Here is a 22,375-nt window from a genome sequence, read left to right as displayed (position 1 = left end):
ATGCCACCACCAAACACATCTTCCCTTCACCCCCCCCCCGGCGGCATTCCGCAGGGATCGTTCCCTCCGGGACACCCTGGTCCACTCCTCCATCACCCCTTACATCTCAACCCCCTCCCACCGCACCTTCCCATGCAACCGCAGAAGGTGCAACACCTGCCTCTTTTCTTCCTCCCTCCTCACCGTCCAAAGGCCCAAACACTCCTTTCAAGTGAAGCAGCATTTCACTTGCACTTCCCTCAATTTAGTCTACTGCATTCACTGCTCCCAATGCGGTTTCCTCTACATTGGGGAGACCAAACGCAGACTGGGTGACCACTTTGCGGAACACCTTCGGTCTGTCCGCAAGCATGACCCAGACCTCCCTGTCGCTTGCCATTTCAACACTCCACCCTGCTCTCATACCCACATGTCTGTCCTTGGCCTGCTGCATTGTTCCAGTGAAGCTCAACGCAAACCGGAGGAACAGCACCTCATCTTCCGACTAGGCACTTTACAGCCTTCCGGACTTAACACTGAGCTCAACAACTTCAGATCATGAACTCTCTCCTCCATCCCCACCCCCTTTCCAATCCCCCTTTTTCCAATAATTTATAATTTTTAAAATATATTCTTTAAATAGATTTTTCTTTTCCCACCTATTTCTATTATTTTTAAATTTATTTCCATCCATTGTTTTATCTCCACCTTTTAACCCATTTCGATCCCTTCCCCCCACCCCACCCCCACTAGGGCCATCTGCCACTTGCTTGTCCTGCTTTCTACCCTTAATGTCACCATTAGCACATCCTTTAGCTAATATCACCACTGTCAACACCCCTTTGTCCTTTTGTCTATGACATCTTTGGCAATCTCTTCTTTGCCTCCACCTATCACGGGCCCTCTACCCAGCTCTACCTGTCCCACTCCCCTTCAACCAGCTTATATTTCACCTCATTTCTGTTTTTCCTTACTTCTGATGAAGAGTCATACCGACTCGAAACGTTAACTGTGTTCCTCTCCGCAGATGCTGTCAGACCTGCTGAGTGTTTCCAGCTATTTTTGTTTTTGTTTCATTAATGAGCCCAATTGACATCCCACCGCCAGAAGGTGAGGTCCTTGCGTTGGGCCTTTTCCCCTCACAACTTTATTGGGAACAGTTTGCTCGACATCAGGAATGTGATGCAGGAATCCTGCCGGATTCTCCCAGCGCCTACCCTCCCATTACTGCCACCCAAGTCATCCTGCCTGCCCTGCTGGGCTCCATAAAATTCCACCCCTTGCCCCCATAACACGTAATACCCTTACCTCAGCAAAATTTCAGTTTTGGAATTTTCAATGGCCGGAGATGGCAAAATACTGTTGTCCAGAAGAGTTGCTGAGCACAGAGTAAAGGTGAGGTTGTGCAGTCACTGAAGGAGGCTATTTGGCCCATCGATTCCATGTTGGCTCTCCATAGAGCAATCCAGTCAGTCTCACTCCCTGAATCTTAAAGTTTATTCGGAAATATTGTGCTTTCATTTCCTGACAGCAGATCAGAGTTCTGATGGTTTTACAGTCAATAGTCTCTCACCAGCACGGTCTTTCTTCACCCATGACCTTGACAATGTCTCTTCTATCAGGTAAGGATGACTCAGTCTGCATCCAGGAATCAGAATATACCCTTTCCAACCGGCCCTGACATCTTTTTACTCTTCCCTTGCCATGGGTACTGAGACAAAATTGTTTTTTTCTCATTCACGGAATGTGCATATTACGTTTATTTCCCACCCTTAATGGCTATCCATTGAGTGGCTTGCTCGGCCATTTCAGGGGGCAGTTAAGAGTCAACCCCGTTGCTGTGGGTCTGGAGTCACATGCAGGCCAGACTGGGTAAGGACGGCAGATTTCCTTCCCTGAAGGACATTAGTGAACCAGATGGGTGACCCAGATCCAGTAGGTTGGTTCGTGGTCATCATTGCTGATGCTAACCTTTTACTCATTAACTGGAATGAAATTCCCCAGCTGCCATGATGGGATTTGAACTCATGTCTCTGGATCATTAGTTCGAGTCTCTGGATTATTAGTCTGACAGCAGAGCCACCATAGCACTGTCCCCAACTACTCCCTGCTCTCGATACCTACTTGGCCGATTTTAGTAACCCGACGAATACTATGGGCGTGATTTTCCTGGCTCGACACCGGCAGACATCATCACGGGCGGGATGGGAAAGTTTGAAGAGTCGTTAAAACAGCTCTCCGAATGTTCCCCCCTCCACCACCACCCCCCCCCCCACCCCCGCCCCGGCCCCCACCCGACGATGATGTCTGCTGGTGCTGGGACCAGAAAATCCTGCCCAATGAATTGAACTTGTGACCTTTTGGTCTCTCTGTGGATGAGAGCTACGCTCCGTGCTATATTTTCCCATTCAGGGTCCCTCAGACATCCCACATATTGCTCCATAAGAATACAAGCGACATTTATTTTAAAAAAAAATAATAATATAGAACATCCCTCGAGGAGAGGGACCTGCTGCTGCAGTGATTAGAAGATCCCTGGGAGCTGAGCTTGAATGGAAAGCAAATTGAAGACTTGGGCGGGGGTTTCCTCCTTTATCAGCCAGCTTTCATTGTCCCAAATTTGGTCAGTTCTAGCCCGTCATGAGCTACAGTGGAAAGTTGCCCACATTTCTACATAAATTGCTAAATTAAGTGCTAAATTAAGTGATTAAGCATAGGCCACTAGGAACCTCTCCAAACGTTTCCAAGAATAGGCAAGGAGTTATCATCTCTCTGGCCTGGTTTGGGCCCAGACACAGGGAGAGGTGAAAGCACTGCGTGTGATCCAACCACAGAATCACAGAATGATTGCAGCACAGAAGGAGGCCAATCAGCGCCCCCCATATCTGTGCTGGCTCTTTGAAGGAGTAATGCACCTAGTGCCGCGTCCCCTCCTCTTCCTCATAGCCCTGCACATTCTTCATTTTCAGATTATAATCCAATTCCCCTTTGAATGCCTCAAGTGAACCTACCTCCATCACACTCGCATTCCAGATCCCAACCACTCGCTGCATAAAAACTTTCTCCTCAAGTAGCCATTGCTTCTTTTGCCAATTACCTTAATTCTGTGTCCTCTGGTTCTCGATCCTTCCACAAATGGGAACAGTTTCTCCCTAGCTACTCTGCCCAGCCCCTCATTATTTTTGAATACCTCTCAACCTTCTCTTCTCCAGGGAGAACAGTCCCAACTTCTCCAATCTATCTACGCAACTCAAGTTCCTCATCCCTGGATCCATCCTTGTGAACCTTTTCTGCACCCTTTCGAATGCCTTCAGATCCTTAGATGATGATGACTAACAATAATCCCCTAACAGAGCTTTATTGTTGCAATTCTCATCCCTCACTTCTATTATAAGACTTGAGGCCTGTGCTGATGTGTTAAAATATTCTCTTCAAAGTGCGATGAAGACATCAGAGCTGTCACAGTAGGAGTGAATTTAACATCACCGAGCTTCAGTCCTGTGCCTGTAAATTACTGGGACACAACCCAAGGTCAGAGAGTAATTGATAACACCATGAAGTTCTCATTTTAACATGTCAACTTCATTAGCTCAGCTCGGTATGCAGATTTATTTAAAAGGCCAACACATCAGGACAGCTGGGACCAAATGGTCGGGTCAATGTTGCTTTTGTCATGGATGCACTGTCACTTGCAAGCTATTATAGTGCAACCACTTAATGCAGTCATTTCCACCCCCCACCTTCGCTATTTAAAATAAGTGGATGGAGGAGTTGATATAAGAGTCTGCAGGCTGGTACAATGCGATGTGTAGGGTGTTACTCTCCCCTTGCTATCTGTGTCACACACATGGCAATTGTTAGGAGATTTTATGTCATGTCATGTCGTTTGTGTTCTGCCTGAAGGCAGGTCCTTGGCTCGTTGTCTGCTGATGGTAGGTGGTATAATCACGCTCAAAATCGTGAATGGTTTTGGGTGGGGGGTAACCGTTTTCAGTGGAGAGAGACTTGGGCGGGATTTTCTGGCCCCATCGCGGGTGGGAACCCGCCACGGGCGAGGCTACACCCCAGCCAGAAGCCCATTGACTTGCGGCGGGACCGGAAGATCCCGGCGGCGGGCGGGAGGCGAAAATCCCACCCTAGGTTACTAACCGGCACGGATTTAAGGTGATTGGCAAAAGAACCAGAGACGACATGAGGAAACATTTTTTTTTTTACATACTGCCTGAAAGGGTGGTGGAGGTGGATTCAATATTTACAGTGAAAAGAGAATTGGATAAATTCAAGAAATAGTTTCCAAGGCTATATCAAAAGAGCAGAGAGAGTGGGGCTAATTGCATAGCACTACCACAGGCACAAGGAGTGAAATGGTGTCCTCCTGCGCTGCATCATTCTGTGATCCTATCTCACTGAAGAGGAGACTGGGGCTAGATTGACGCTGAAAATTCAGGGGAAATGTTTGGGGCCTTCATCAGTCTCGGGGTCCCTACAAAGGCAAATGATTCAACCTCCAAGCAGTTGTGGCCAGCAAAATAGCTTTGAGAAGAGAAAGGACAGTATATGGCATAGGAAAGAAAATGGCATTAAAGAGGAAAGGTTTGACAGTATAGAATGATTACAGGGATGAGGGTCTTCAGTTATGTGGAGAGATCAGAGAAACCAGGATTGTTCTACTTAGAGCAGCGAAGGTTAACAAAACCACTTATATTCACATTGCTGAAAAAAGAGACATGCTGTCAAAGCTTTTCTTCACACACTCATCAGGACAGATGCAAGAGTGCCAAATGTCAAAGGGAGCATCAATTGGCATTTGGCATTCCTGTGTCTATCCTGATGAGTGCAAGATGAAAAGCTTCAACAGAATGTCTCTTTAGAGCAATACTCAAGTTCTGTATTACCAAACAATTGTTTGTATTTCTTATAGCACCTTCATAGGGGCCCAAGTCTGATGAAGCAGCCAAAGATTTCTCCTGAATTTTCAATGTTAATCCAGAACATCCATAGGTACTTTGCAGGAGTATTATAAAACAAAATTTGTCATCCAGCGACATTAGGAGATATTAGAGCAGATGATCGAAAGCTTTGCTTTAAGGAGAACTTAAAAGGAGAAAAGAGAGGTATGGAGAGGCAGAGAGGTGTGGGGAGGGGATTCCAGAGTTTAGGACCTGGGCAGATGAAGACATGGCCACCAATGATGGAGTGATTAAAATGAAGGATATTCAAGAGGCCAGAATTGGAGGAGTGTAGGTATCTCAGAAGGAGTTTACAGAGATAGGGGATGGGGCAGATCTAAGAAGGATGAGAAGTTTAAAATTGGGGTGTTACTTAGCCGGGCACCAATGTAGGTCAGAGAGCACAGGGGTGATTGATGAACTGGATTTGGTGTGGGTAAGGACACAGGCAGCAGAGTTTTGAATGATCTCAAGTTAAGGAATGTAGAAGGTGCGAGGCTGGCCAGAAGTGCTTAGAGTCATTGGAGGTAACAAAGGCATAGATGAAGGTTTTAACAACAGATGAACTAAACTGAACCTGAGTCTTAGAAAAGGAACGTTGAGGCATCTATGTTATATGCCTCGGAGACATGATCAAAAAACAAAGAGACTATTGATCAGCTGAATGTGGGCACATAGAAGGATCCTTTTCATATCCTACATGTCTGCAGACAGAAAGATTAATGAAGACGTTCTAGAAATGTCTGGATTAAAGAAGAAATTTGTGCATAATACCAAAGAGAGAAAGATACAATACTTCAGTCACATCATTAGAACAGACGGTCGACAGAGGCAGTTATTGGAGGGGAAAGTCGACAAAAACATAGCACAGGAAAGGAGAGGAGAAAATGTTGATGGATATAATGGACTGAATGCAGTTGACTTATGCGGAATGTGTAAGGGGAGCACAGGGCAGACAGAGGTGGAGGTCCCTCACAGTCAACCTTCTGGGAAGAAGACAACATCAATGAATCAACAAATGAACTAAGGGAGGGGGAGGGATGTACAATGTTTGTGGAGGTGGAAATAGATGGCCCTAGGGAAGGCATGGACGTGTATGTGCCTGTAAGATGATCCCGGGTTCAAATATGACACCGAGGTTGCGAACAGCCTGGTCTGAGACAGTTGCCAAGGAGAAGAATGGAGCGGGCGGCTAGGGAACAGAATTTGCAGCTGGAACTGAAGACAATAGTTTTGGCCTTCCCAATATTTAATTGGGAAAAAAAATTCTCCCGCTTTAGTAGTGGATGTTGGACAAGCAGTCTGACAATAATGGAGGTTTAAAAGATTTGAAAGAGCCGTGCTACGAACATGAGTTTTCTAAGATTGTTATGTTTCGGGACTGTGTCTTTAAAATTAGGTAAAAATTAGGGGGGCATGTGACCTGTTCTGAAGTCCACCTTGCGTGAAGTGTCTGTTAAGGATTAAAGGGAGGCTAAGGTTGTTTGTTGGAAAGAAGATGTATGGTGTTCATACTTGGAGACAATTGCAACAGCATCTGTGTTTACCATGCTTAGATTAGACTGCTAGTCCCCAACATCCCAGGAAGGTGTTGAGAGTGTCAAGTGGTAACCAGTTATGCTTTAAACTCTCCATTTACTTCCAAGATAAAAGAGATCTGGGGTCTCAAAGATAGCTAATAAACTTTTCTGCCTGGATACAAGGCCCATGTAATTTGCGTTGCCATGGAGAAGGGCTTTGAGCAGTGAAAGTTTTCTAAGATACCCATGAAAACTCACAGACACAATCAGTCTGCCAGGATCTCAGAGGGAGACTACAGCTGGAGGCTGAAAGTCTGTAAGCTTCTCCAGGCAGGAATGTGGGTGGGAGCTTGAGCTCAGATTGAAAAGACCAAATTTGTGAGGATTTGAAATGAGGCTGGAAGATTCACCTAACTTGCACTAGAGAATGAAACAATAGAAAAACCCTCACCATGAAAGACAGTTCTGGGGTTAAAAGTTACCAGGCTGGAACCCTCAGGAGCTAAGTATCACTTTGGACTGGGTACAGGAAAATCAAATACTACTTAAGGGACAGTGTAAAGTGTACCGGTGAGCTGGGTTGTTCAGTTGTGTTAAATATAAAAGGGGAAAGTTCTGTTTGCCTGTTTAAAGTATAAGTTGGTTCCAACAATAGTGTTTAGTCAATAGTGCTTTTAGTCTGGTTGTTACAGTAAAAGTTTTAAAATGTGAAATCGCGTCGTGTCACCCTTTCAGCTGGAAGTTCAAATTTCTCCTTAAAAGTTAACGTCCTCCTCAGGGATCATAACAGCTGGAAGAGTCACGATGGGCAGAATGGCCTCTTTCTGTGCTGTAATATTGTATAACAGCTTATTTTCCTTGCTCATTTCTAATCCCAACGAGTCCTGAGTTTGCAACAGCTTTAGTGCTTTGTTTTTGTTTTTACTTAGCAGCTCATTCTGCATCCCCGTTCACTTTTTTTTTAGATTTCGATAGAATAAGTAGCATTTTGCTCTTCTTAAGACAGAACAGTGGAACTTTGGCCTAGAAATTAATAAATGACATCAAGGAAGCATAGTTTTGCAAGCACCAGTTGAACTCATAATAACTCTTTCAACTCACATTGCAGGTCATGAGGGCTCCTGCTATTCTTCAAAGACACTTCATTTAAAGGAACATTACACCTACAATACAACTCTCATCACCATGGGATGCACACACTCATGATATCAGGGACGAGGTACTTCAGTTATATGGAGAGACTGGAGAAACTGGGATTATTCCCCTTGTAGCAGATTCAGTTAAGGGCAAATTGAATAGAGGCGTTCAACATTATGAGGGCTTTTGTACAGTTTAGCTTCACTCAGGATGCTGCATTTACCCTCAGGACACATGGAGAGTTTGAGACTGGTGCTCAAAATTAAGAATGGTTCTGACAGTGTGAATAAGGAGAAATTGTGGCAGAGGGTCAGTCACCAGCGTTCAGCTCGGTATGCAGGTTTATTTAGAAGGTCAACATCTCAGAACAGCTGGGACCAACTGGCCTGTTCTGTGTCGCTTTTGTCATGGATGCATGTCACTTGCAAGATATTATAGTGCCTTCACCAAGGAGAACTGTCCCAGTTCTCCTTTCCTTCTATATAACCGGTGTTCCTCAACCCTGGGACCATTCCTGTGAATCTTTTCTGCACTTTCCCTATGTCTTCACATCCTTGTAAGATGATGTCGACAATACTCTCCAGTAACCAGAGGACACAAAGTAAAGGTGATTGGGGAAACAGATGAGCGGGAAGATGTTTTTTATGCAGCACATTGTTGTGACCTGGAATGTGCTGCCTGAAAGGGTGGTGGAAGCAGATTCAATAGGAACTTTCAAAGGAGAATTGGATAAATATTTGAAGAAAAGTGCAAAACTATGAGGAAAGAACAGGGGGATTGGGATTGATTGGATTATTCTTTCAAAGAGCTGGCACAGGCCCAATGGGCCAGGCGACATTGTTCAGTGCGGTATGATCATGTGCATCTCTGCTGGTCACTTGGCAGTACCTAGTAATACTGCCCCACTACTGCTAAAGCAGAGCAGGCAGCTACTGAATGAGATGGGGGCAGAGGGGTCCGCACCAGGCTAATAGTTAGAACATTCACATGCAGTATAACAGTTGCAACATTCTTCCACAGTATCTGCAGTACATGTGTCTTAGCAATGTACCGCTTGGGAAATGCTCACTGCTAATGCTAGAGGAAGATCTACAGCCTCCACACTGGTTTGCTCAAGCACAGTTACTAAATTACTCCCAGCCATACACTTGAGAGGAGCTCCTCTGAACAGTCTAGTTAGCAAAGACATCATTCTTCTCTGACCTGCTCCTCAAGAGATTCCGCATGCAATAAAAAAAAACCCTTTGCTCTATCCTTTCCTTTGCTGTGTACAACCCATACCGCTCCTGGGGAATCTTCATCCTCTTCAGTTTCCTCTTGCATTAATTCTGGCTTGAAGCCATGAGGTTGCAACCCTCTTCAATGTGGTACCTAACCACAGCTCCCTTGGTCTTCAAGCCCCAGGGAAGAGAAATATTTTCCCACCCCTCGATGTGGAACCAGTTCAGGCCAGCTTTCTCTTCGCTGTTGCTTCTGATCTGTCTTTCAAGGCCACTGCTTTAATCCCCCTCCACCCCCACCCTCGCCACCACTCCCCCCCCCACCACCCCCACCCCCAACCCCGCAACACTGACCCCACCCCCCCCGCCACCCCCACCCCCAACCCCACAACCCTGACCCCACCCCCAGTAAAGGCGACAATTTCCACAGTCACTTACCCAACCCTCAAACTGTGGATTTTGGTGGGGACCTCAAATTTTGGAGATTTTCTGTTGACAAGCCGAACTGTAATTAACCACCCGTCCTCTAGTTAGCTCTCTGCTTAAAGACGTTTACAGAGGCTTTAAATTTTAAGAGAAAAGCGCTGAATACAAAGGGGCAGGAATTACCTTATTGTTACTTATGATTTGACCTCATGTAGAATACTCCGTTCAGTCTGGGCACTGCATCTCAGGGAGGATGTTGTCCTTGGAAGGGTTACAATGCAGATTCACCAGAATGACACTGGCACTAAAACGGTTAAATTCCGAGGACAGGTTGCATAGACTAGGCTTGTATTCCCTTGAATCCTTCTTACATGCCCAGAGCCTCAATGCCTCCACCAGCTGCCCTTGAGGTGGCTGCAGTGAGGGACAGACCGGTGCCCACCTCCTCCTGGAACGTGCCTTTGCAAAGCAGGTCTGGAAGGAGATGCAGTGGTTTGCTTTCGAAGTTCATCCCGAGCAACTCTGCAGCAGAACTCAGGGACAAGCTGTTCCCAGAAGCATACACTGAAGTAAACACTAACTGCTGCTGGAGGACAATCAGCTCAGTGAAAGATGCTCTTTTTTTATTCATTCATGGGATGTGGGCATTGCTGGCTAGGCCAGCATTTATTGCCCTTGAACTGAGTGGCTTGCTAGCCCATTTCAGGGGGCAGTTAAGAGTCAACCACATTGCTGTGGGTCTGGAGTCACATGTAGGCCAGACCAGGTAAGGACGGCAGATTTCCTTCCCTAAAGGACATTAGTGAACCAGATGGGTTTTTACAACAATCGACAATGGTTTTTTTCATGGTCATCATTAGACTTTTAATTCCAGATTTTTATTGAATTCAAACTCCAATGTCTACCATGGTGGGATTCGAACCCGGGTACCCAGAGCATTACCCTGGGTCTCTGGATTACCAGTCTGCCCGAAACTTGCTGGTCTTCCAGCTCTAGGAGCTGTTGATGATCGAGTGTGGCGGACTGGCACATTCCATGGTCCAGGACTACGTGCTGAGGGACACAATAAAGATTGGGGCAGCCGCCACAGAGGTGCAACAGGGAAAGGCCATAGGCTGATGTCTTCCTGCCATTGTACACCTAGGAAATGGAACTTGTGTAAAATCCCTTTGGCTGTAGGTACCAGAGAATGCTTCCCATGAAACGTAAATTTACGTTGTAAATATAACCCGTAATTATAAGTGTAGTGAGGTATCTCTAATTGTGTTGAAAGAAATAGAGCTGTATTGCACTCTAGGTAATGTCAAATTTGAACTGTTATGGTATGTACTTATACAAATATTATGAATGAAGTGCCTATTTGGAAAATAAAGTATTCCCTTTGAGTGTAACAGATTAAAGGCAGTCCTAATCGAGGCGTTTAATATGATTAAAGAAATTGACGGGATAGACAGAGAGGAACTATTTCCTCTGGTGGTGGACTCCAGTGCAAGGAGGCAGAACCTTAAATTAGAATCAGGCCACTCAGTGCTGATGCCTGGAAGGGTTTCTTCACACAGAGGGTGGTGGAAATCTGGAATCTCTCCCCCATAAAGCAGCTCAGGTTGGGTATTCTCCACTAACAGGCTGCTGCCAACAAGCCAAAAAGATGTTCTGCCCATCACACAAATGAATCATGTGGTATATGTATTTCAGTGCCAGTGTGATGCCAGGTACATAGCCTGTATGTCCCAACAACTGGCAGATCGCATCAAACAGCTCACCCCTTCGGCTGTTGGCAACAGACAAAGCACTGACTGTGCCCAAGCAGCCAGTGTTGGCAAAACTCAAAACATAGGGCGGAATCTTGTACTCTTGAATCTTGAACCTTGTGCTAAGTTTTAGCCGCCGGCTGCAGTGATGGGTTTTCACACCATATCGTCCCAAACCTGCCACGTTGCTTATGCATTCCCGCCAAACACACCGTTTCCATGGTGGGTGGGCTCTGATTTGCCTGCCACGCCATCATCTCACTGCTTCATCACACCAGGCACCACATTTATAGTACAGCCGCGCTCAGTGCTTCCAGCCCAGGACGGCAGCAAAGAAAACATGACCCCGACAGGCAAGGCTACTGCAGCCCTCGGGCACCCTTTGGACAACGTGGAGGCTCCGCTGTGATGTCCTCTACCCCTGCTCTGGCCGCAGGAGGGGCAGCAATATTACCACTGGCAGTGGTGATCAGTGCCAATGCTGGACAGAAGAGGTCGGCCATCCAATGCAGATAGAGGATGAATGATCTCATCCATGCAGCCAGGGTATGGCAACCATCTCATCACTCTAAACTCACACAGTCAATCCCATCACACATTCACTGGTATCTCACTCACTGCCAGCTCAAGGGACATCACCACTCACTCTCTCACACACACCCTCACATCTCCATCTGGCCTCATCTCCTCTGGAGACTGCCTCCTCAGCCCTCACCATCTTGAGGCCACTTGCACAGATTAAACATGTGCCCCCACACACACCCTGGGATACCCTCCTTCCCCAGTACAGCCCTCGCCCTGCAGCCTCTTCCCTTGCCTGAGGTCCCTCTCCCCCTTTGCCAAGCAAGCCCTAGCCCTGCAGCCATTGAAAAGCCACCCACATATGGCTGATCTGGTAGGTAGAAACCTGCCCGTGAGCCCCCCTAAAAGTGATGTGGTGCTGTCTGTGAGGCCTGGCTCTGATGACTCATAGTGCTGCCTGAAGCAAGGGAGGCAAACAAACCTTGAAGTCCTGAGTGAAGTGCAGCCGGCCAAGTGCACGTCACTTATGTGCTGTTGGGAAACATGTTGGCGTGTTTTCCCATCGACGTGGGTGGATGATCCAGAGGGGGAGGGATGAGTCCAGTGGACTGGCCTTATAATTATATGCTGATATCCAATTGCACACAGCAAGCTCCCACAAAGAGCAATGAGATCATGGCCAGATAATTAGCATGGCTGATTGAGGGATAAATATTGGACAGGCCACAGGAGCACTGCCCTGCCCATCTTCCAAACTGTGCCATGGGATCTTTTGTGTCCACCTGAGAGGGCTCTCTTCAGTTAATGATTTTACATTGCCTCCAAAGGAAGTCTCACTGGTGATCCACACTCCATCCCTCCTCTGTGATCATGGACATTTGCAAACTGTACTTGTGTCAGCCAGGGCTCAGTTGGTAGTGCTTTCCTTTTGGGGTCAGAGGTTGGAGGTTCAAGTCCCATTTCAGAGACTTGAGCACATAATCGGACTGACACACCCCGTGTGCAGCACTCAGTCAGAGGCACCACTTTTTGGATGAAAAGTTAAACTGAAGCTCCACCTGCCCTTAAAATCATTAACTGAAGAGAGACCCCTCAGGTGGACACAAAAGATCCCATGGCACAGTTTGGAAGATGGGCAGGGCAGTGCTCCCGTGGCCTGTCCAATATTTATCCCTCAATCAGCCGTGCTAATTATCTGGCCATGATCTCACTGCTGTTTGTGGGAGCTTGCTGTGTGCAAATTGGCTGTTGCGTTTCCTACATTACAGGCACTTCAACACTGTTCCATTGGCTGTAAAGCACTTTTGGAAATCCTGAATAAATGCAGGTCCTTTCTTAACCGTGCTAAGTTGCATCTGTGCCACTAACCCTCGAACGAACTCCTAAGGCCATGGGAGATTCCCTTAATAGCCTAGATGATGGAATGCCGCATCCATGAGTGGAATCTCCAAGGCATCAGCTTGTGAAGCTGGAAGATTCAGTCCGAAGAGGGGCAGTGCGCCCCCCCCATCCCTCACAAAACATAACCGCTCGATTCTCACCCTGACTACGCTGGGCTGGTGCCAAACAACGTGTTAGTCTGATATTTCTTTTACAAATGTAATTTTCTTCAAAATTATTTTTAAAAACAGCCCCCCACCACAAACACAGAGGCTTGAGCGTGGTCTGTGTGTGTGACTGAGAGAGAGGGAGAGGTTAAATAAGGAATGCTTTGGAAGAAAAGCAGTGCTTTTCTGGCCAGCTCTAGGGAACAGAGTGAACCACAATATTGGACGATTGCAAAATTTTTGTGGTTTTGAATCTGTAAAGCACCTTTTAGACCTTGACGAAGAATTTGTTTTAATTTCCTACGGTTCACATCACAGCCGAACAAGATTGGGGGATTTTCAGACAATGCCACACAGCTTAAGGTGCCCTTATAGTTTTCACGCATTAACACCACCCCCCCGCCCCCAACCTCCATTCCAAAAATAATTTATCAAGTTAAGGATCAGCTATGTCTCAGGTGATAGCACTCCTACTTCTGAATTCATAGAATCACAGAATGGTTACAGCACAGAAGGAGGCCATTCAGCCTGTCGTGCCCATGCTGGCTCTTAGAAGAAGCAGCTCACCTAGTGCCATGCCCCCATCTTCTCCCCAAAGACCTGCACATTCTTCCTTTTCAGATAATAATTCAATTCCCTCTTGAATGCCTCGATTGAACCTGCCTCCACCACACACTCATTCAGATCCTAACAACTCGCTACGTGAAAACATTCCCCCACATGCCGCCATTGCTTCTTTTGCCAATTACCTTAAATCTGTGACCCCCTCATTCTTGTTCCGTCCACAAATGGGAACAGTTTCTCCCTATCTACTCTGTCCAGACCGCTCATGATTTTGAGCACCTCTATCAAATCTCCTCTCAACCCTCTCTTCCCTAAGGAGAACAGTCCCAACTTCTCCAATCTATCGATATAACTAAAGTAGAACATTGCAGTTCAAACCCCACCCTAAAAATTTGAGTACATAAACTAGGCTGACATCCCAGTGCAGTGCATGAGATGCTGTCTTTCAGATCAGATGTAAAGCCCATTACCTCTCTGTCTTCTCAGATGCATGTAAAAGTTCCTTCGAGGGGTGTGAAGACATGGTGGCTGAATTTTCAGATGACGCAAAGATACGTAGGACAGTATGTTGTGAAGAGGACATAAGGTGGTTGCAGACGGATATAGATAGGTTGAGTGAGTGGACAAAAAAAAGTGGGCAGATGGAGTATAATGTGGGAAAATGTGAAGTTGTTCACTTTAGCAGGAAGAATAAAAAAAGCAGAATATTACTTAAACAGAGAGCAGCTGCAGAATCCCAAGGTGCAGAGGGATCTAGATGTTCTAGTGCATGAGTCATAAAAAGTTAGTATGCAGCAAGCAATTAAGAAGGCTAATGGAATGCTATCCTTTATTACGAGAGGAATTGAACATTAAAGTAAAGATATTATTGTTATGATCCCCAATTATTGTTATGATCCCCAGCTGAGGTTACCACTGGACAAGCCTGATCCCAGAGTGGAACCCAGCTTGATAGGTCCTAACTTTTATTTGTTTGTTTAGATACATGGAGAGCAGCTACTGAACAGAGTCACAGGAGTCAGCTAATGAACTTTTAACAAAAACATAAAACATTTATTGAACAAGAAGAGATGAATTACATTACAATACTCCTTACCCCACAACTATACCTTTACTAATATATGCAGAATTGCATGGATAACACAAGTTACAAAAGCTATCTTATACTCTAATGTTCACAGTAAGTACACAGTCCATGTAAACCAATTGGCAACCTGTGGTCAGACACACCACACTCTGAAACCAAGTAACAGATGCCACCTCAAACCAGGTGCTATGGATCTCTCAACAACTCCCCCCAGACGCTTGTGACACTGTGAGCCAACCAGTCTCACTGAACTCCATCTTTCATACAAGGGTTTCCAATCTCCACTTTCCAAGAACTCACCTTGGAATCTTCTCCCAAACCGATGCTTTCTCTCAGATGCCTTCTGCAAGGGTTGACCTCCAGGGTTTCGAATTCTCCCCCCCGGATGTTCCTCTCCCCTGGGTCACCACATACATTCAAGCCTTCTTCCACTCACTCTCTCTCACAGACTCAGCTGTCAACAGTACACCACTGCTTCACCTGCCCATAGCAAAGAGTTAGAGACCTTCAGTTGCCTCTTTGGACATTCTGACTTCTCACAAACCTTTATATCACTTTGATTCTGCTTCCTGCAGCTTGGAGCTTTAAGCTTGAAGCTCGGAGCCTTTCTCTGTCCCTCAATTACAAGACCTTTTCCAGGTTCCTGTCCTTCCTTTGACTAGAAGGTCTGCTTGGGACTTTCTCCTGTTTCACTCCCCTGGGTTCTTGGAGATTTTCTTCTTTAGCTTGAGACTGGCTATCTGACCTCATTGCTCTAGTCTCTCCCTGGCAGCTACTTTCAACCAACTTTAGCTTGGGACTGTCTGTCTGAGCCGTCTAGACTGCCTTTGCCTGGCTTCAAACTGAACTTAAAAACTGCTGTTTTCTAGTTTCTACTGTGTATGTCTATGGGAGTGACTTGCCTCTCTGGACCCCTTTTGCTAGGAACAGCCCAGTTTTTCTACTCTTGTGTTTGCTTAACTTCTCTTACAGTCATAAACTCTCATTAGAAATGCAGGCATCTTTTAAAGTGAAACTAAAACTCAACTTGACCTTTTCCTAACACGCAAATACAGAAATACAAATCAAACTTAAATATTAAAGCTAAAACTCATTCTCAACACACGCAAATGCCAATATAACTCACTTAAACCATCTCTATTTCCTAACAGTTATGCTTTAGTTATACAGGGCATAAGTGAGACCACATCTCGAATATTATGTGCAGGATTGGTCTCCTTATTTAAAGAAAGATGTAGATGTGTTGGAGGTGGTTCGGAGGAGGTTTACTGGATTGACACCTGGGATGAGTGGGTTGTCTTATGAGGAAAGGTTGGACAGACTGGGCTTGTTTCCATTGGAGTTTAGAAGAGTGAGGGGTGGCTTGATTGAAGTATATAAGACCCTGAACAGCCTTGACAAGGTGGACGTAGAAAGGATGTTTCCTCTAGTGGGTCAGCCCAGAACTGTTATAGAATTAGGGGTCACCCTTTTAGGACAGAAATGAGGAGAATTTTTTCTCTGAGGGTTGTGTGACTTGGGAACTCCCTGTCTCAGGAGGCAGTGGAGACAGGATCATTGGATATTTTTAAGGTAGAGGTAGATAGATTCTTGTTAGGCAAGGGAGTCGAAGGTTGTCAAGGGTAGATGGAATGTGGAATTCAAAACACAAACAGATCAGCCATGATTTTACTGAATGGCAGAGCAGGCTCGAGGGGCCGAATGGCCTATTTCTGCTCCTATTTCTTGTGTTCATCTGTTTGTATTTTGAAGAAGAGCAGTGGAGCTCCCCTTCAACCCACGCACTGAGAAAATTCAGATTATCTGGTTATTGTCGCATCGCTGTTTCTGGGATCATGCTGTGCATAAAATAGCTGCTGCCTTTCCTTAGGGTACAAGAATAGCTACACTCTGAAAAAAACCTTTTGGCCTGGTAAACTGCTTTGGGATGTCCTGAGGTTACGAGTGGCCTTATACGGATGCAAAAATGAGTGTCGATGTTCTGAAACCCTTTCACTGTATCAATGGGCGTTTGCAGCTATGTGCATGAACAGAAGCCCAAATTTTAAATTTAAACCCCCTGAGTCAGAGGATTAAAATGGCAGCAGCAGCGGCAGGAAAGATGCAGGAAGCGCCTTCACCTCAAGTTCCCTCCTGGCGCGCAAAGTTAAAATCCGGGAATGTTGAGCACCGTTTAAGTTGCTGTAAAGCCTGGTTTGATTTCTGTCTCGATGTTATTGCAGCCTGTACTCTGCACAAGAAATTTGTAAGATGACTCCCCTGCGAGGAATCAGCCAAGTTCCGTGTGGTAGTTGTTTTTCCATTGTGCAGTTAGGCCTTTGTGTAAAACTTTAGGAATATTCCAGCAACAGGGCGGAGAAGCGAATATATTAAAGGTCGCTTTTGTGAAGGCTGGAAGTGGAAGGAGAAGCAAACAAGCAGGAGAAATAAAGGGCTTTCATTTATATAGCACCTTTCACAGCCTCGGGAGCAAAGTACCTTACAGTCAAGGAAGATTTTTTTTTGAATTGTAGCCACTGTTGTAATGTAGGAAATGTAGCAGCCAATGGGGAGAATTGGGCGGGCTGGGCGGAAACGGGAACGGGAGCGGGAACGGGCGGGGGCAGGCGCGGAGTGGGAGCGGGAGTGGGCGGGGGCAGGCGCGGAGTGGGAGCGGGAGCGGGAGTGGGCGGGGGCAGGCACGGAGTGGGAGCGGGAGCGGGAGCGGGAGCAGGCATGGAGCGGGAGCGGGAGTGGGAGCGGGAGCGGGAGCAGGCAGGGAGCGGGAGCGGGAGTGGGAGCGGGAGCGGGAGCAGGCATGGAGCGGGAGCGGGAGCGGGAGCGGGAGTGGGAGCTGGAGCGGGAGCAGGCATGGAGCGGGAGCGGGAGTGGGAGCAGGCATGGAGCGGGAGCGGGAGCGGGAGCGGGAGTGGGTGGGGGCAGGCGCGGAACGGGAGCGGGAGCAGGAACGGGAGCGGGAGCGGGAGCGGAAGCGGGAGCGGGAGCGGGAGTGGGAGCAGGACTGGGCGGGGCAGGCGGGGAGCTGATTGCCACCTGCGATTGGTTGCTCGCCGCCATTTTACGCGGGCAAGCCAATGAGGGCCCGCGTGGTGGGTAGCGCTACCCGTGTGGGCGGTGGGAGGAGGGAGAGTTGGGGCCTGCGCTCTGGAGCACAGCAGCAATCTCCCTGAGGCACGGAGCTGCCTCGGGGGAGATTGAATAGATTATAAAACATTCAAACAAATGAAGTAAAAATGTATTTAAACACGTCCCCTCGTGTGACAGTGTCACGTGAGCTGGGACCTGTTTGTGAAGTTGGGGAAAATTTACTTATTTTATAAACGCTTCAGGAAACCTCATCCCGCCCGTGGATGAGGGTCCATGAAAAAGGCGAAGGCCGCTTGGGCTCTTCGCCTGCCCCCACCCGCCAACCTTCAGGTTGGACGGTCCGCATTCTTAACTAGTTTAATTGCTTTCTTAATGGCCTTAATAGGCCGTTGACATTTCGGCAGGCGTGCAGCTGCCTCCGGCGCGCATCCATTGAACGAAATATCGAGATAACATTGGGACGCTCACCGACACCATCGCGCGTTATTTTACACGTCGGCGTGTTGGGCCCACCTCTGCTCCTGCCAGCCGATGGGCAGGTCCAGCCCAACGTGTACATTGCCAGCTCCCACAAACAGCGATGGACGCAATTTAGCTTCAGCAACGCAGGTCCCCCTATCCACCACCTGCCCCCCCCGACCTAACCACCGCACCCCCCCCACACCGCACCCACCCCCCCCACTCCGTCACTGAGGTTTGCTGGTCAAATAGAGGCAAGGTTTGCTTGGCGGCCTCCAGGTGCCACAGGTGACCCTGTAAATCCCGTTAAATCCCTGAGCCGCCGCTAAATTCGGGTGGGATACGGGTTAATCGGCTTTAAGTGGCTGCCTGATGAGCCTGATTGGCATCCCGCCACTAGCTAGATGACCGCATTGGGCCCTCCTGCCCCCTGGCTAAATTGGGGACAGTTTTCCTGAAGCTGGGAATCGGACATGGACACTCCCACCTGATTCTCCCAGCCTCCCCCACCCCCCCTGCCGTTGTGCAAGCTCTGGCAAGCTCCACTTAATTCAACCCAATGAAATAACTGAACGGGTCACCTGGTTTTTTTTCAGTGATGTTGGTTTCGGGTTAAACATTGTTCAGGACATGGAGGGTAACTCCGCCGCATTTCTTTGGGTAGTGCTGTGGGATCTTTTACATCCATTTAATGTCTAATCTGAAAAGATTGCACCCCCAACACTCGAGCACTCCCTCAGTACAGCACTGGAGCGTCAGCGTGGATCATGGGCTCAAGTTTCTGGTTGTTGGGCCCCAAGTGCCATTCCAAAGAGGCGCCGCTTACCTCTCGAAGGGAATATCTGAGGCCAGGAGCAAAAAGTGCATTAGGGTCACTCTTCACTGAGAACAATGTTTTCTGCTGTATGGAAGAGCTGAGGGTCAAACTGTGACCCAATTTGGAATTGATTCCAAGAACTCCGACTTCAGAATCATATGGTTTCCCAAGAGCGCAATTAATGTCGAGTATCTTGACTTTAACCTGTTCTTATCTGGTTAGGCAGTGTAGTGACTCACACATCAGAATAACAAGGGGCAGAATCTTTCCCTTGTCGGGTGGGCCCGCACCCGACCCGAGCGAGAGTGGAATAGGGCAAGCGTCCCAACGCCATCGCGCGCATACGCGATATTTCGGTTGGCGGGCACACCCGAGAGGCGGCAGCACGCCCGCTGACAATTAAGAGGCCTATTAAGGCCCTTTATCAACGAATTAAATCGGATGTTTCGCTGCCCGTCCAATCGTTTGGTTGGCGGGCGGGCGGGCGGAAAGGCCAAGCGGCCTTTGCATTTGTCACAAAAACTCATCCAGGGGCGGGATGATGTTTCAACCAGTGATTTAAAAAAAAAATACTTTTAAAACTCATTCTTAGCGTGTCCCTGTTCATGTGACGGAGCCTGACGCGGTGGAAATCCTTAAAAAGGAATTGGAAAATAATTTTCTGGATGGTGGGGTCTCGCTTCCCCACTCAATCCCCATCGACTCCGAGTGTCCCGCAACAGTTTCACGCCCCGAGTGACCGTTAAGTGGCTGCAGGCGGGACCTCCGCCCCTCACTTGGGAGGAAGCCCCGCCTTAGACAGCCGCCGGCTGATCTGATTGGCCGGCACCATTCCAGCCCCTGCAGTGGACAGGAGGGGGAAATGCAGGAGGACACCCGAAACTAAGTCCGGGCACTGGACACCCAGGCCCCAGGGTTGGGGGGGGATTAGGGAAGGCCTGGAGGGGCACGAAGGAGGCAATCGTGGTCTCTGGGCAGAGGCTTGGGGGGAAGGGGAGGAGGTCCAGACGACCTTAAGGTGGCAACGCTCGAAGACAGAAGGGGGCTTTTGATGGATGCGCCCCCCTCTTCCTGCTCGAGATCCAACTCTGTTGATTTTCGAGCTTCCTCGACACAAGGTCAATCCTCCCGCTGGTCTAAAAATTGAGGCTGAGCAGGAAACACCCTTAATTGGCCAGCAATAATTGGCCAGTTAAGGGCCTCAACTGGGGTTTCTTGTCCGAGGCCTTGCCCACCCCAGCATAAAATCGCTGTGTGGTCGGGGTGGGCACGACCCCAGAAGGACTCCCATTCCTTCAACTTCATGCTCCCCCCCACCCCCCACCCCCAGTCTAAAAACCCTCTGGCGAGGGGGCGTAAAACTCAGGCCTATGTGTAGGGGTACAGCGGGTATTGTAGCTGTTATGCTTCTAGACGAGTAACCCCAAGAAACTGTGAGCTCAAACCTCATCATAGCAATTTTGAGGATCGGGCCTTTCAGATTATGGAAATAAAAAGGGTATTTTTCAGGCTGGAAGAAGGTTTGTAGTGGAGTTCCCCAGGGGTCAGTATTGGGACCCATGCTGTTCTTGATATATATTAACAATCTAGATCTTGGTGTGCAGGGGACAATTTCAAAGTTTGCAGATGATACAGTGCTTGGGAGTGTCGTGAACTGTGAGGAGGATGGTGTGGAACTTCAAGAGGACATAGACAAGTTGGTAGAGTGGGCAGATAGGTGGCAGATGAAGTTCAATGTGGAGAAGTGTGAGGTGATGCATTTTGGCAGGAAGAACATGGACCGGCAATATGAAATAAGGGGTGAAATTTTGAAGGGGGTGCAGGAGCAGAAAGACCTGGGTGTATATGTGCATAGATCATTGAAGGTGGCAGGACAGGTAGAGAGAGCAGTTAATAAAGCAAATAGTATCCTGGGCTTTATTAATAGGGGGATTGAATACAAGAGCAGGGAGGTTATGCTGAATTTATATAAGACACTCATTAGACTCAGCTGGAGTATTGTGTACGGTTCTGGGTGCCACATTATAGGAGGGATGTGAACACATTGGAGAGAGTGCAGAAGAGGTTTACAAGAATGGTTCCAGGGATGAGAAACTTCAGTTATGAAGAGAGATTGGAGAGGTTGGGACTGTTCTCCTTGGCGGCTAAGAGGAGATTTGATAGAGATGTTCAAAATCATGAGGGGGCTGGACAGAGTAGATAGGGAGAAGCTGTTCCCGCTTGTAAAAGGATTGAGAATGAGAGGTTTAAAGTGATTTGCAAAAGAAGCAAATGTGACAGGAGAAAAACCGTTTTCACACAGCGAGTGGTTCAGGCCTGGAATGCACTGCCTGGAAGTGTGGTGAAGGCAGTTGAATCGAGGAATCCAAGGGGGCATTAGGTGATTATTTGAAGAATGTGCAGGGGTACGGGGAAAAGGCAGGGCAATGGCACTAGGTCATAATGCTCATTTGGAGAGCTGGTGCAGGCACGATGGGCTGAATGGCCTCCTTCTGTTCTGTTAAAATTGCGATTCTGTGAAAAAGCTGATATCCATAGAAGTGAGTGTGAAACTGTCAGATTGTCTTAAAAACCCAACTGGTTCATTAATGTTTGTACCCTGGCTGATCTATATATGGCTCCACACAAATATGGCTGACTGTTAACTGCCTGGAGAAACCACTCAGTATTAAACTGCCACAAAAGAATGCAAACAGTTGAAGACTGAATCAAATTCCAGATGTGACGCTGAGCCCAGACAAATATCCTGTCTGGTTGACGCATTCAAAAAAGGCTACTGAATCATATCATAGAACCATAGAATGGTTAAAGCACAGAGATCATTCAGCCCATCATGTCCATACTCGCTCTCTCCAAGAGCACCTCTTTTCTCCGTAGCCCTGAAAATTTTTTACCTTCAGATAATTACTCAATTCTCTTTTGAAAGCCACGATTGAATCTGTCTCCACCACACCCTCGGGCAGTACATTCCAGATCCTGACCGCTCACTCTATCAAAAATAGGCTTTTCCTCACGTTGTCATTGTTTCTCTTGCCAATCAACCTTAAATCCATGCCCTCTGATTCTGAACCCCTCCCCTGACGGGAACAGCTTCTCCCTATCTACCTCATCTGGAAATGTGGAAAAAGAACAAAAGGGAAGATCTATCGTAGGTTGGAAGACAGGAGAGATTAAATGACAAAAGGAACATGGGGCAAGGTCAAAGGGATTGGTAATGGGACAGGTAAAGAAACAAAAGATGGGCCTAGAGGAGGTGTGAATGGCAGGAACTTGAACAAAGACTGGAGTGAAAAGACAGAAGAGGGGAAAG

This window comes from Cetorhinus maximus, chromosome 13 (genome assembly GCF_964194155.1).
Source record: "Cetorhinus maximus chromosome 13, sCetMax3.hap1.1, whole genome shotgun sequence".
In the NCBI taxonomy this organism is placed as follows: Eukaryota; Metazoa; Chordata; class Chondrichthyes; order Lamniformes; family Cetorhinidae; genus Cetorhinus; species Cetorhinus maximus.
The sequence above is the reverse complement of the archived record's forward strand: the minus strand, read 5'-3'. Positions refer to the sequence as shown.